The 14145-nt window shown below is 46.9% G+C and overlaps 1 long non-coding RNA gene across 2 annotated transcripts in view; it reads right to left on the minus strand.

Annotated features, from left to right (window-relative positions):
- Positions 1-269: 269 nt before the first annotated feature.
- The window catches only part of LOC142019729 (uncharacterized), a 36032-nt gene continuing 22156 nt past the window's right edge, over positions 270-14145 (minus strand). Inside the window, exons 2-3 of one of the 2 annotated variants that reach the window (XR_012647170.1) lie at positions 2159-2226; positions 270-1109 (exon numbers count right to left, since the gene is read on the minus strand). This is a non-coding gene — a long non-coding RNA (uncharacterized LOC142019729). Of the gene's footprint in view, positions 1110-2110; positions 2227-14145 lie in introns of both variants that reach the window. The other variant, XR_012647171.1, reaches the window with a different exon arrangement.

The following is a 14145-nucleotide window of genomic DNA, read 5'->3' on the forward strand; positions in this document are numbered from 1 at the left end:
GGATGCGACGGGGGTCGCGCCCTTCCACCCCCGCCCCACAATGATGGGTCGATGGGTGGCCTGCCCACATCTCCCCCCTGTAAATAGTTGTCCCCACCCTTGCATATAGTTATTTATAGTTGACCCCCCGTTATAGTTTGTAGAGATGTCCCCACTTTTACATAGTTATTATTTTCATTAATCTGTTCTTTTTGCTAATATTATTATTTATTTGCCAAAAAGAGGTGACATTTTTGTTTTTCTTGTAAATAATGACAGTTTTATTTTTCCCAAAACCTGTGTCCCGTGTGCTTTTGGTGAGGTGAGGTGTGGGTGCTGGGGCGGGGTGCAGGGATGGCTGGGGGGGTTGCTCACTGGGCCCCCTGGTGAAAGTACTCACTTAGGGCCTCCTGAACCCAGACCCCATCCTGGTGGGCCTGGCGGCTTGGGACGGCGGCTGGCTGGGGATAGGCTGTTGCAGCCTCCTGTGCCCAGCCCTGCACGAAGGCCTCCCCCTTGCTTTCCATCAGGTTGTGGAGTGTGCAGCAGGCCCCCACAACCTGGGGGATGTTTGGGAGGCCGAGATCTAGGCGTGCCAGGAGGCAACGCCAGTGGCCTTTCAGGCGCCCGAAGGCTCGCTCGACCACTTGTCGGGCATGGTTGAGGCGGGCGTTGTAGCGCTCCTGGCTGTTGGAGAGGTGGCCTGTATAGGGCCGCATAAGCCAGGGCTGGAGGGGGTATGCCGCATCCACCACAAGGCAGAGGGATATGGTGGTGGTATCCCCCAGAGGGATCTCCCTCTGCGGGATGTAGGTCCCCGCTTGCAGTCGGCAGCATAGGCCCGAATTCTGGAAAACGCAGGCATCGTGGGTAGAGCCGGGCCAGCCCACGTAGCTGTCTTGGAAGCGGCCATGGCTGTCGACCATGGCCTGCAGGACCACAGAGTGGTAGCCCTTCCTGTTGACATAGCGGCCACCACTGTGATCTGGGACATGGATGGGGATGTGGGTCCCATCAAGGGCTCCGAAGCAGTTGGGGAATCCCATGGCGGCGAATCCCTCGATGACCGCGTCCAGGTCCCCAACTCAGACGACCCTCTTCAGCAGCAGGGCATTGAGTGCACGCATCCCCTGTGCGGAGGGAACACGGGTGCCTGTGAGGGCCCCCCTCACCCAGGCCCCCCTCAAAGCCCCCCTCCTGAGGACCCCTGATCAGTCTCCGGTGAAGAAGCACGTAATCAAATTACCTTTCTTACATAAATTACATCACATTTCTACTCACTTATGCAGTTCATGGATTACTTCTTTGGTATGCTTCCTGATGGCAGAAGCTGTTTCTATTCTTTCCTAGCAGCAGAGCAGGTTTTTAGCCAGTCTAATCAAAAAGGCCGTCAGCTGATGTGGTATCTCCTGTAAGACTGGCTGTATAAACTACAGATCAATTGTCCAAATGCCAAGCATTGTGTAAGAGAATGCCTATAGGACAAATGTATTGCTGAAAAAAATGGTCTGAAGAAGTGGGTCTGTCCCACGAAAGCTCACCTAATAAACTATTTTGCTAGTCTTTAAAGTGCTACTTGACTGCTTTTTGTTTTGATAGTGTATAGACTCCACGGCTTCCTCTCTGTTACTGTTTGTAAGTGTTCAGATTGAATGTATTACAATGAAGTCTTGCTAACGCTGTATACATGACACCTATTCTGTCTTTTAAATAAAGCCAAGCTGTAAAGGAACACTGTGTTGCTGCATAAATCTTCATCTCTGAATATCTTGCTGCCACATTTAATTATCTAAATCTCTCTCCATGCATATGCAGTGCTTTCTTCTTCTTCTTCTTCTTCTTCTTCTTCAACAAAAAAAGAGGAGTCGTTACTCAGCAGCCGGCTCCCTGCCCTCCATCCACAGCCAGTCCTGTGGCTGGGGTTGCTGAGGTGCCAGTGCTCAGTACCAGCAAGTACTGGCACGAAAAAAGCACTAGAGAGAGGAAGAAAGTGTCTTTCTTTTGGTGCTACATTTGTTCAAGAACCTTTCTTAAGCCATAAGAGCAACAACCACAGAATTTGGTAGGCAGCTTCTTCCTACCGTAGCTTAAAACAGCCAGGGGTTGGTTGTGCCTGGAAAGTGGGAAATACCTGAAATCCCAAGATTTCTCAGAACATGGAGAGGGAGGGACAACGTACTTCAGACTCGCTGCTGGGGACGGCAAGCTCAGGGAACAGCCATAGCGCGGAGTGACCACCGAGGACAGCTGCAGAAGGAAAACAATGGCCACATGGAGACAGGGCTCTGTGCCCTTCTGGGATAGGTAAGTGCCCCACTACACCCCACTTCCCAGCACACAGCCCCAGTGCTGCACAAGGGATAACTGTGCTGCCCTCCACAACACCTCCCAATTAGGCCTCCCTTGGAGACACTGGAGCCCTGGCCCTGCCCCCTCAAGCTCAGACTTGGGCCAGAGAGATCTGCCATGGTCCCAGGCCCATAACCCCCAGGGGCCAGGGAAGAGAGCCAGAGCTGTGGCCCTGACCTTGCCCCCGCCACTGTCAGGGCCACCACAATAAAGCACAGCCCCAGCCCCCCAGCTGCCATTGTGCTGAGGCCACAGAAAAGAGCTGCAGCCCCAGAGCTGCCCCGGCTGCTGCTGTGCCCGGGCTGGGAAAAATAGCCACTGGCCCAGCCTTGGATCCCTGCACCGCTATCCTTGTGGCTCCGGCCCCTCAGCCACTGTTGTCGGGGTCAGGAAAAAAGCACCTTGGCGCCAGCCTGGCACGCCCTCACTCGGTTCAGGTGGGGGCAGGAGATGCCCCCGCCCCACTCAGCAAGGAGCTCAGTCTTCTGCAGAGGCTGGGGCTGCAGAAGCTGGTCTGGCTCAGCCCTCTCCCCCTGCCCACCCCAGAGATGCCAGGGCCATGAACTGTGACCTGGACCCCCGCAGGAGATGCCAGGGCCAAGCAGTACACCTGACCCCCAATGGACCAGCTCAACATGGCTACTGTGTCTGTCTCCAGCAAGACCCTGAGACCCTCCCAACCCTCTGCCAAAAGCACCCTCTCTGCGCTCCCCCAACCTCTGCCTGCACCCCCCACACGGAATCCTCGGCCCTTGTCCCCCACCGCCCTCACTCCACTACCTTCCACCCCAGCAATGTGCCCCCACCAACACTCCTCCTGTGACATCTGCACCCACTACCCCAACCGCTCAACCCTCACTACACTAACCCACTGCTTCCACTAAGCCTCACCCCACCCCCATCCTCTGGCCACAGTCTGTCCACACCCCACTCCTCTTCTAAGCCTCCCCTGCCTCCACCGAACCCTCAGGCCCCCAGCCCCTGCCCTCACTCTAGCACAGTCTACCCCTTTCCTCAGCCGTCTGCACACCAAACCCCTGGTGTGACATCTACACCCCTGCCAGACCCTCCTCACTCAGACCAAACTCAGCGCCCTGGCCACCCTGCGCTTGCTCCAGCACCCACACTTGCGTGTCCTGAGCCCCCACCGCCCAAACCGCTGCCCTCACATCAGCACCACAACCACTACCCCCAGCACCAGCACACAGCAAGCCATCTGTCTCATCTCTGAGCCACTCTCAGACCCCCATTAATACAATCTTCTTTTTAAATTCACTTGCCAAAACCACAATCATTTGCACAAACCACATACTTTTTCCTTTTATTTTCCAAATGGGAGTCAAAAAAGAAACCCGAGTTCATTTAAATACCTGAGCCATGCTGGTTAAATTTGCTAGTTGTAAATATAAATGCAAGAGTCAAAATAAACACTACTACTATTTGTTAATAAAAAAAACTAGCCTTCTTTTCATTAAGAACCTCAGCTACAAACAACATCCTGAGATGTCTGTTACTCTGAAATGTTCCTAACTCTGAACAAAACGTTATAGTTGTTCTTTCAAACGTTTACAACTGAACAGTGATGTAATACAGCTTTGGAACTTTCCTGTGCAGAAGAAAAGCTCTGCCTTTAACCATCTTAATTTAAATGAAACAAGCAGAGAAACAGTTTGCTTATCTTGTCAAATGTTTGAAACATTCCCTTTGTTTCTTTGTGTATTACATTTAACACAATACTGCACTTGCTTATTTTTGTCTCTAGATCTGGAATGCGTATTTCCATCTCAAATGAAGGGTGTGGTAGACATTTGTTTCTTAATCCTGTGATTCTACAGCATACAAGTAAGTATTTTGCCAGCCACTGAAATGCAGTAAAGATAGCAGTGCAACAGAATAGTTAGCCCCTGGAAAGTCTCAGTGTACGGTAACATGCTGCATTAAAGAGAATGGATCTCTGCGGTCTCCTCTGGGGATAAATGATGATCTAATTCAAGCATGTCAAACATGCAGCCCAATCGAATTTTTCTGCAGTCCACAACTACATATACCTCCATTGGCAGCTACAGCCTGGGGATCCCAGCTAGGGGAACCTCTGCAGCCCTGGGGTGGGAGCTGGCTGGAATGTGGAGCCACTCTGTCAGCTCCGGCCTCAGGGACCCAGCAAGGGGAACTTTCCCAAATAAAAATCACAGACTGTATTATATTAATTATAAATCAATAAATTTATATTTAAAATTATATATGAACAAATAATTTTACACATCAAATTTTACAAACTATGAATAAAATTATAAAACAATAAAATTCACTTTAAGTATTACAGTCTCAATTCAAATGATTGTATTATAGTCAAACAAGATCTGAAAATTTATAAAATATACCTAAAACATAATCTATAATAATAAATAATTGCAACTTTCTGATGGAAGTACATTTTCCTTGGCGGCCCTGAAAACTATCAGTTTTCATTTGTGCAGCCGTTGGTAGGCTTTGATTTTTGACATGCCTCACAAAATAGTTTGGCACTAGTTAACTAGTTAAGGAACACCAGGGCTTTATAAAAGGTTATGTAAGCTGAGGGAGGGCACATGGGGGAAAGAAGGCTAATTGGCTAGGAAGTTACTCCCTAGCTACTCTAGAGAACAGGGGTTATGCTTTGAACTCTCTAGAGACCTTGATTCAAGTGGAGAAAGCCATTCCCAAATGAGGACAAGAGGCATTTCTTAAGGAAGGGATGCCTGTTAAGAGAGCCTCTCCAGTAAGGAATGGGACATAAGTTGGATTGATAGACTAATGTTAACTCAGATCCTTTCCTGTCTTACTAGGAGGTGGGGTGGAAATCTATTTGTTTACAGGCAGCACTCAGACTTAAAACACAATTGGTTCCTGAATGCTGCATCATAAGTCAAAATATTGTAACTCAGAACTGCAATACGTCCCACTGGGAGACGGAGTATCATAAAGTCAAACCAATTGCCGTCAGTTCAGAAAAGCAAGAGCTGTTTGTCTTAAGTCGAATGTTGCACAGTAGATGGCTGCCTGTAATGTTCTGCCTGTGGTTAAATATCTAGCCCTCTTAAAGGGTGCAGTTCAGTACACACAAGCTTCACTGGGCTCACTGAAAACCCACTAGGGGAAACCTGTGGTAGAGATATAAGTGCAGCAGGCAGCCCCTGGAGTGCTCTAGGGTTGAGGGCCCCCTTAAATGCAGCCATTCACTGAGGTAATATTTAAAAATAAGGCAGTCCTGTAGCATCGCAAAGACGAACAATTTTATTCATTAGGTAATGCGCTTTTGTGGGTAAGAAAGTGCATTACCCAATGAATAACATTGTAAGTCTTTAATGTGCTACAGGACTGCTTATTTATTTATTTATTTATTTTTGGTGAAGCTACAGACTAGCTTGGCTACCCCACTGAGATAACATGTTCCCTATGTTAAAAAGGGAAAAAATAAAAGTTTAAACCATATTTTATATTTTAACTATATATTTTATTTTGAGCTATATTTAATCTCTGTATTTTAACTTGGACCTTGTGTATTACTACCGATATTAGCAAAGAGTGAAGTTTATGTGAAGAAAGGCTGTTTTTGCACTGATCATCTGACCAAGTCAGTTATGACTGAGCTGGCTGATGTGGTTATTCATTGTATTAAGCTTTTATCCTTCTCTGGCTACGCTAGTTCCCAGAAATGTGGCAAGTGGTGCTTCTGCATACAATTCAGATGATTAGTAAACATGCCCATCTGTTCAGTGTTTGACTCTCTGGGTAAAAGCAATTGACTGAGGGTGGTGTACAAGAGGTATATATGCTCAAGCAGACTCTGTCCTAAGTAAGAAGCAATCACTCACCCATGAGAGCTAATAAATGTGTTAGTCTTGAAGGTGTTACGCAGATGCTTGCTATTTGTGAATCTACAGACGAACAGCTACCCATCAGGTGACTTAATTATACGTATTAAAAGACTTCTGATTTCTTCAAGAAATTCAAGAAGGCAACTGGATATGATTTACAAAAGCATCCAGAATTCTCCAGATTACACTGCATAATGCTACTGCCCCCTTAACCTGCATCTTCCCAAGTGTAATTTGCCTCCATAAAAATGTTAGACGCTTTCTGCCAAGGGCACGTGACCAATATAGGCAGAATTTTGCATTTGGGCCCCCAGACTATTGTACTTGCTTTTCTTTGGCATAAAGCGATTCAAAGGGAAGAAGCTACAAGCATGTGTGTGTGAAAAGCCTTCTGCGTTATGATGGAAATGCACAAATGTAACCGGTATAAAAGCTGACTAGCTCTATTGCCTCAGGCAGTTTACTATGGACTTAACTAAATGTAAAGTGAGCAGAGGTTGATGCTCAGATGCAGTTCCTGGGCCAAATTCTCCGACAAGGGAAATGGGTGCAGTTCCATTGGCTCCTTTACTCAATTTCATTGGAGGACTTTTTAGTATAAAAGGTCTCAGAGTTGGCCGTGTTTGTCTGTTTCAGCAAAAACAATGAGTCCAGTGACACCTGAAAGACTAAAAATGTTACTCAGGCAGAAGCTTTTGGTAGCTGCATCTCATTTCATCAGATGCATCCAGAGGTGACTGGTCAAGGGGAATGCTGGTGGGTCACCAGCCATATGACCCTTCAACCATCCTGTGGAAGGGCCAGCACAACCCCCTCTGCCAGTCCTACCTCTCCCCACCATCGCTCCACCCCACCCTGCCTCTTCCCCCAACTGAGGAGGACTGGGGGACTAGCAGGGCGGCACCGGCATCTGGGTTCCACCACCCCGTCACACCTGCATTTACTGGCAATGGTGGGAGAACTCAGAGCTCCACCCCCAGCCCACTCCTGCACCCAACTCTGGCTAAGATCACCCACCCCAAGCCCACGCCTGCACCCTCCCGTCTGCCTGCACCCCCCAATTCCCATCCTGTTTCTGCAACCCCCCTCCCTCCCGCCTGCATCCTCCCTCCCTCCCACCTGCACCCCCCAATTCCCATCCTGTTCCTGAACCCTCCCTCCTGCCTGCCCACACCCTCCCAATTCCCATCCTGTTCCTGCACCCTCCCTCCTGCTCCCCCAATTCCCATCCTGTTCCTGAACCCTCCCTCCCGCCTGCCCACACCCCCCAATTCCCATCCTGTTCCTGAACCCTCCCTCCCACCTGCCCACACCCCCCAATTCCCATCCTGTTCCTACACCCTCCCTCCCACCCTTACCCCCCAGTAGAGAACCACACCAATGAAGTATCTTTTTTTTTTGTCCTGTTGCTCCTGTGGCCCCCAACTGATTTGTCTATGGGTCAGTGGCCCCAGACCCAAAAAGGATTCCCCACCCTTGTTGTAGGGGTCCCAATCCTTTCAGTAGCAGGAAGATGTCTAAGTAACAGAGGTGGGGAAGGATCAGACCTAGAGACTGAAAGTTGTCATGGGGAGTTTTTCACCTGATGTACTCGTTCCTAGTGATGGCTCTCAGTAGACATGAAAGTACATTATTTGAACACAGGTGTTTCAGTTCAGCACTGAATGACTCAGCTGCAGCAAAGGTGATGTTTGAGGTCTAGTTTTTGTGTTTTAATATGTTACTGTGAGATAGCTGTTGCTCACATTCACAAGTTAATCTTCCTCCCACTAGCCATGGCTACACTAGCCCTGGCCTTTCGGAAGGGGCATGGTAATGAGACACTTCGACAGAAGCTAATGAGACACTGCCATGAATATGCAGCATCTCATTAGCATAATAGCAGCTGTGCAGGTTTTGAAAGTGCCACTTTCAAAATGCACGCCACCTGTGTAGATAGGGGACTTTCAAAAGGACCCCCCCCCCGGACTTTGAAAGCCCCTTCTTCCCAAAACCTCTTCTTTGGTTTTTGGGAAAAAGGGGCTTTCAAAGTCGCGGAAAGGGTCCTTTCGAAAGGCCCCTATCTACACAGGTGGTATGCATTTTGAAAGTGGCACTTTTGAAACACACATGGCTGCTATTATGCTAATGAGGCACTGCATATATATGACAGCACCTCATTAGCACCTGCTGAAGTGGCTCATTATCATGCCCCTTCCGAAATTCAGGGGATAGTGTAACCATGGCTGTTCATTGATAATGTTATTTGTCCCTTGTGGAAACTAAAATATGATAGACTTTGAAACTGGATAAACTTTGAAGGACAAGTTGGAGACCTATTACTACATGAATGGAAACAATTTTGGCTGATTGTGAGTTGGAAAAATAAATAAAACCAATAGGCTGCTACTGTGAGATCCTTCTCATTGAGATCAGGAAGGAATTTCCTGGGATTTTGTAGATTACAACCTCAAAATACCAGGACTTTTGTTCAACAAGCGAGTGAGGGATTTTCCACGTAAGACTCCATGATGGTAAATTCACATTACTTGGTTTGGTTGCAGGCTTATTCCAAATATTGACTTAAAAAGTGATCAAAATGAAAGTGGTGAGATCTTTAAATCCATAACTTAGCTTTGTTTGGGATTCTTTTTAACATGAAGGCTATTAAATTCCTGTAATATAGTGCAGGATTGTAGCAACGACTAAGATATTTACAGGTATCTTTTTCCAAACACACATTCAAGGTATTGAAAGGCTTTGTTTACAGAAGATATTGAAGCTTCTTTTCATTTTATAAACTTACTTCAAGTTGAGGGTACATTGATACTGTTGCTCTTGGAAGGGCTGTATATTAAAATTACTTGACACACACATTACCACTGCATAGGTTTTTTAAGGTGGTGTTTCAGGATGTGGCAGGGTCCAAACAAACTTAGAATTCCACTTATTCTTTAAGACAGCAGGGCTTTCAACTTTACACATTAGCTATGTCTACACTAGCCCCCGCCTTTTGAAAGGGGGATGCTAATGAGACACTTCCCTGTTCATCTGTATGGATTCACATATACCATATGCATTTAGGGATTGACTTTTGGAAGGAATTCAGCAGTTTTCATTCTTTGTGAGTGCATTGGCTTATTTGCAAAAAGTGCTAGCAGTTTGCTGTCTGAGAGCTAATACTTTGTGGTATGTAATTAGTATGTCACAGAAGCAGAGTTACATAACACATACACTTAAACTGTATTCAGTAATCAGTTTGGGCCATAACATAGCCCAAACTACTGATGAACAAAGATAGCAAATCTGGGCGGAAGAAAAGTACTCCTTTGGCTCATGCCTTAGGCTAACCACTTCCTGCTGCCTCACTGGCACAATGTCTAATTCCACCCACTCATATCTCTCACTACCATGTACTTTGAACATTCTAGCTAGGCAGAACATAACTGTATTGTCTTCATAACTCAGAAGCACACATTGTTTATCCACACGTTTTTGGGGTTTAAGGATAAGATATTAATGCTCTGCCTAGCTGGAAGGTTTGAAATGCTCAGTGGAGAAAGCTGTGAGCAGGAGGGTATGATAAGGCTGAGAACCACCGTTTTTTATTATAATTTTGTATATCTCCAAGGCTGAATGTAAGAGAATGAAGAAATTCCAGAACAAAACTAAGTCTGCTCTCAGATCTCCTTGACAGAGCATGGATTTGATGTTTCACTCTCCCCACGGGTCTATCATGGTAGAGAGAATAAGCATAAAACTATCAATACATACAAGAGTGGCAATTTTCCTTTTAATTATAGGATGGGAATCTGTTAGTTATCTGTAGCTAGAAAAGGCAAGAGGAAGAAAAAAGGGTAACTCATAACAACTCCTAAGTAAAATCACTTTCACTGCATACTCTTGTACAACACTGAGGGTGCATCTACACTAGGAACTAACTTTGAAGTTAACTTCAAAGTTAGGCATTACATCAAAGTAGCCAGCAAAGAGTCTACACACATTTTCCCTTACTTTGAGGTTAACTTCGAAGAAGGAAGTCCAACTTCAAAGTCCTTACTCCATTCCCAGGAAGTTTAACTTTGCAGTAGGGTGTGTGTGTGTAGACTAGCACAGTAAGCAACTTTGAAGTTATTTTTGTAGTGTAGACACAGCCTGAAAGGACCATTGTTTCCAGCAGGTGGCTGAGGATACTGCATTTTGGAACTGATCAGAGGATGACAGGATAGACAACTCTGTTCTTTCTAGTTGGTCAGATTGCTTTGGAAGTGAATTAGTGCAGAACTATTCTGAGTGAGCAAAAAGCCTGTGAAAGGGAAGAAAAGGCAAGTACTCCGTTAAAGCTATAGAAAGAGACTGTTAAGTATGGTAGATACTGAGGGAGAGCTCAGCTGAGGCTACACAGCAGTCACTAGCAGAAAAGGAGGAACACCAGATTATGTGAAAAAGTCAGAAGTTTAAATCAGATGTGCACCACAGATGCTCGCGATCTCAATTTGAGGAAGGATTAGCATTGAGGAAGGATTAGGATTATGGTGCTCATGGGAAAAATGAAGAAATACTTGGATTAAATCTGGTCTGGGCCAGAAAGATTAACTCTCATTACTTAAAATAATGAGACATCCTAGGGCACATTAAAGACTAAGAAATTTATTGGGGCATAAGCTCTTGTGGATGAAACCCACCTCACCAGGTGCACTGGAGTGGAAATACAGAGGCTGAGATATATGTACGAGTGTATCAAGAGAAGGGAGATACTTATCAAGTATAGTACAAGTATTAATGAGACAATTCAGTCAGGGTGGCTGGGGATTACTTTCAGTAGCTGATGGGGAGGTATGAATATTAACAGAAGGGAAATTGCCTTTGTAGTGAGATAAACATTTTCAATCTTTATTCATTCAGATGTATTTGCATTACATTTGCAAATGGAGGGCAGCTCTGCTGTTTCTCTTTGTAGTTTGGGTTTGAAGCTTTTGCTGGTAGGATGGCTACTGTTAAATACTTTACTGAGTGTCCAGGGAGGTTAAAGTGTTTTCCGAGTGGTTTGTGAGCATACCTTTCTTCATGTCTGATTTATGTCAAATGCTTATGCTCTAATAAGTCTTAGTCTTTAAGGTGCCACAGGACTCGTTTTTGCAGATATAGACTAACATGGCTATCCCCCTGCGACTTGTAATTTGTTAATTACTGGAATGGCTAATTGTGTTAATGGTCTAATCTACTCACCATCTAACAATAAGGGTAAAAATTAGGATAATTTAATTCAAGCCTGTGTGGTAAAGCTCTGACCATGCCTTGAGGGTCCTGCACTTGTGGCACAGTGTTTGCCTCAGAGGCTTGCTGTGACCCTCCATCCAGCCTCTTTCCCTTGGGAAAGCAAGGGCCAAAACCTGCTGAGCCCTCCTCCTCACAGGCTGGTCCACAATTAGGGGTACAAACACCTCTGTAGTCCTGGTTCCCTCCTTTGCAGTGATGTGGGGAATCCCAGGCCCCTTCTTTACTCTGAGGTTCTGGCCCAGGAACCCTACAGCGGCAGCAACAGACAAGATTTCCCCTACTTCCAGTCTGACATCTTCTTCCCTGGGCCACTTCCCCAAATAATCCCTTCCAGTATATTTCCTCTGGTGCCTTAGCAAGTCTGTCCTGCTCTTCCACAGCCTCTCTCTGCAGGGGAGGGCACTGGTGCTCAGCCAGCTGGTCCTCTCCATGCTGTGGCACCAGCTCAACACCCTGAAGCCAGCCCCAGAGTCCCTGTCCAGGCTACAGAAAATGGTGCTGGAGTTCTTCTGGCCAGGACTGCACTGGGTCTCTGCAGGTGTCTTGAGTCTTCCCCTGGAGGAGGGGGGTCAGCGCATTGTCTGCATCTCCAGCCATGTCCACACCTTCCGCCTTCAGGCCCTGCAGAGACTCCTTTATAATGCAGGTAGTCTGGCGAGGAGCATGTTTGTACACACCTTCCTCAGCCACCTCCGAGGGCTCTGGTACAACTGGCAGCTCTTTGTTCTCCACCTGAGAGGCCTTCTGCAAGACCTAGCAGAGCTGATGGAGTTCTACCAGGATCTCCTCCGGACTGGGAATCTCTTCTCAGTGATCAGGCCCATTGTGGCCACTGAGGGGCAGACTTCCTCAAGGGGCCCCTGCTACACAATCCATTCTTCCATGTGCAAGTGGCAGTCTCCCTTGTTGCGCCAAGTACTAGTCCTGGTAGCAACCACTTGGGTCAGAGATTTCCTGGACCACAATGGGGAGATGGGTGACTCCCCAAGCACTCAGCCACCGAATGGGTCTCTCCACTATCCACACCCCTCTGCACATACACCAGTATGTGCAGATGCATTGCCATGTCTTTTGCTTGTCTTCCTGGAGCAAACCTTGCAAGAGGGTATGTCCCACACCCCCTCACTGCAACTCCTTCAGCCCTGGTTTTGGGGCCCCAGTTCCATGAGTCCCCTCAGCCTCCCACTCAGAACCCCAGCCAGCTGTGCAAATTGCAGCTGGTCTTCTTTCAGGGCCTAAGCAGACACAGCCTTATAAGAAGGCAGCACCAACCAGCACTATGAACAGTGAACAGGAGCACCTAACAGGGAGTTTGCCTGGGAAAGCCTCCAAGAGGAGCTCAGGTAAGTCTGGCATTTGGGGGGCTGCGTTGTGAGCTGGTGGGTTGTCTGAGGTCTTGTTTTGTTTTGTTTTGCAGAGAGGGGTAGTTGGAAAGCATGTCTGGCAGTTTGGCAAGTTTGCAAGGGGTGAATTGGGAGTGCTTTGTTGCAGGTGCGTCTTCAAGGGCTGATTAGATTGAAAGCAAGGCTTTGAGCTGGGCCTAAGCAGCCACAGCTTTATAAGAAGGCAGCTACAGTGAACCCTGTGAGCAACGAACAGGGAGTTTGCCTGGGAATTCACCTTAAGGGGGAACCCCATGTCTGTTTTCCCCTTCTTATAGGTTTGTTTCTCGAGTGCCCATCAAGGCAGCACTAGAAACATCTAAGGGAACTCTCTGAAAAGGGAGAAAATACACAGTGATATAGCTACTGAGAAGTCTGCTGTTGTGACCTGCATGGCATGTGCCATGTTTGTCTTCCTCCCAGACAACAGGAAGAATTTTGTATGTACCAAGTGCAAGCTGGTAACCATTTTGGAAGAGAAGGTTAGAGGATTTGAGGCCCAAATATCAACCCGCAGGTCCATTAGAGAAGGCAAAGACTTTCTGGATAGAAGGCACCATATAATACTGCAGGAACAGCAGGCTGTTCTAAACAAGGAGGAGACCTGGAAACATGTTACCTCCAGGAGGAGAAAACCAATTCAGGTCTCTCCAACTCCAGAGGAGTTAAGTAACCACTTTCAGCCTCTCTACACAGGTGATACGGTGGAGATAGCTGGGGCTGGTACCTCAGAGGGAATGGATCAGCAAGAGACCCCATGGTTTCTAGGGCATAGGATGAGCAGTCTTAGGGATATCGGTTCCATGACCACCATCCCTAAGAGAAGAAGATGGGTGGTGGTGACCGGGGACTGGGACAGAGTCATCCATCTCCTGTCCGGACCTAGAATCCAGGCAAGTTTGCTGCTTGCCAGGAGCTAGAATCTGGGATGTTACTGAGTCTTGGCCAAAAAATCATCAAACCTGTAGATTATTACCCCTTCCTACTTCTCCATGTAGGAACTAATGATACAACCAAGAATGATCTTGATGAGATCACAGTGGATTACGTAATCCTAGGAAGAAAGATGAAAGAATATGGAGCACAAGTGGTGTTCTCGTCCATCCTCCCTGTCAAAGGAAGGGGTCCAGGTAGGGATAGCTGAATTACAGAGGTAAATGTGTGGTTGCATAGGTGGTGTCGCAGAGAAGATCTGATTTCTCTGACCATGGGATTCTCTTTTGTGAACGAGGATTGCTGAGAAGAGATAGGATCCACCTAATGAAGAGAGGAAAGAGCATCTTTGCAGGCAGGCTTGCAAACCTAATGAGAAGGGCTTT

Source organism: Carettochelys insculpta, chromosome 12 (assembly GCF_033958435.1).
Source record: "Carettochelys insculpta isolate YL-2023 chromosome 12, ASM3395843v1, whole genome shotgun sequence".
Lineage (NCBI taxonomy): Eukaryota > Metazoa > Chordata > Testudines > Carettochelyidae > Carettochelys > Carettochelys insculpta.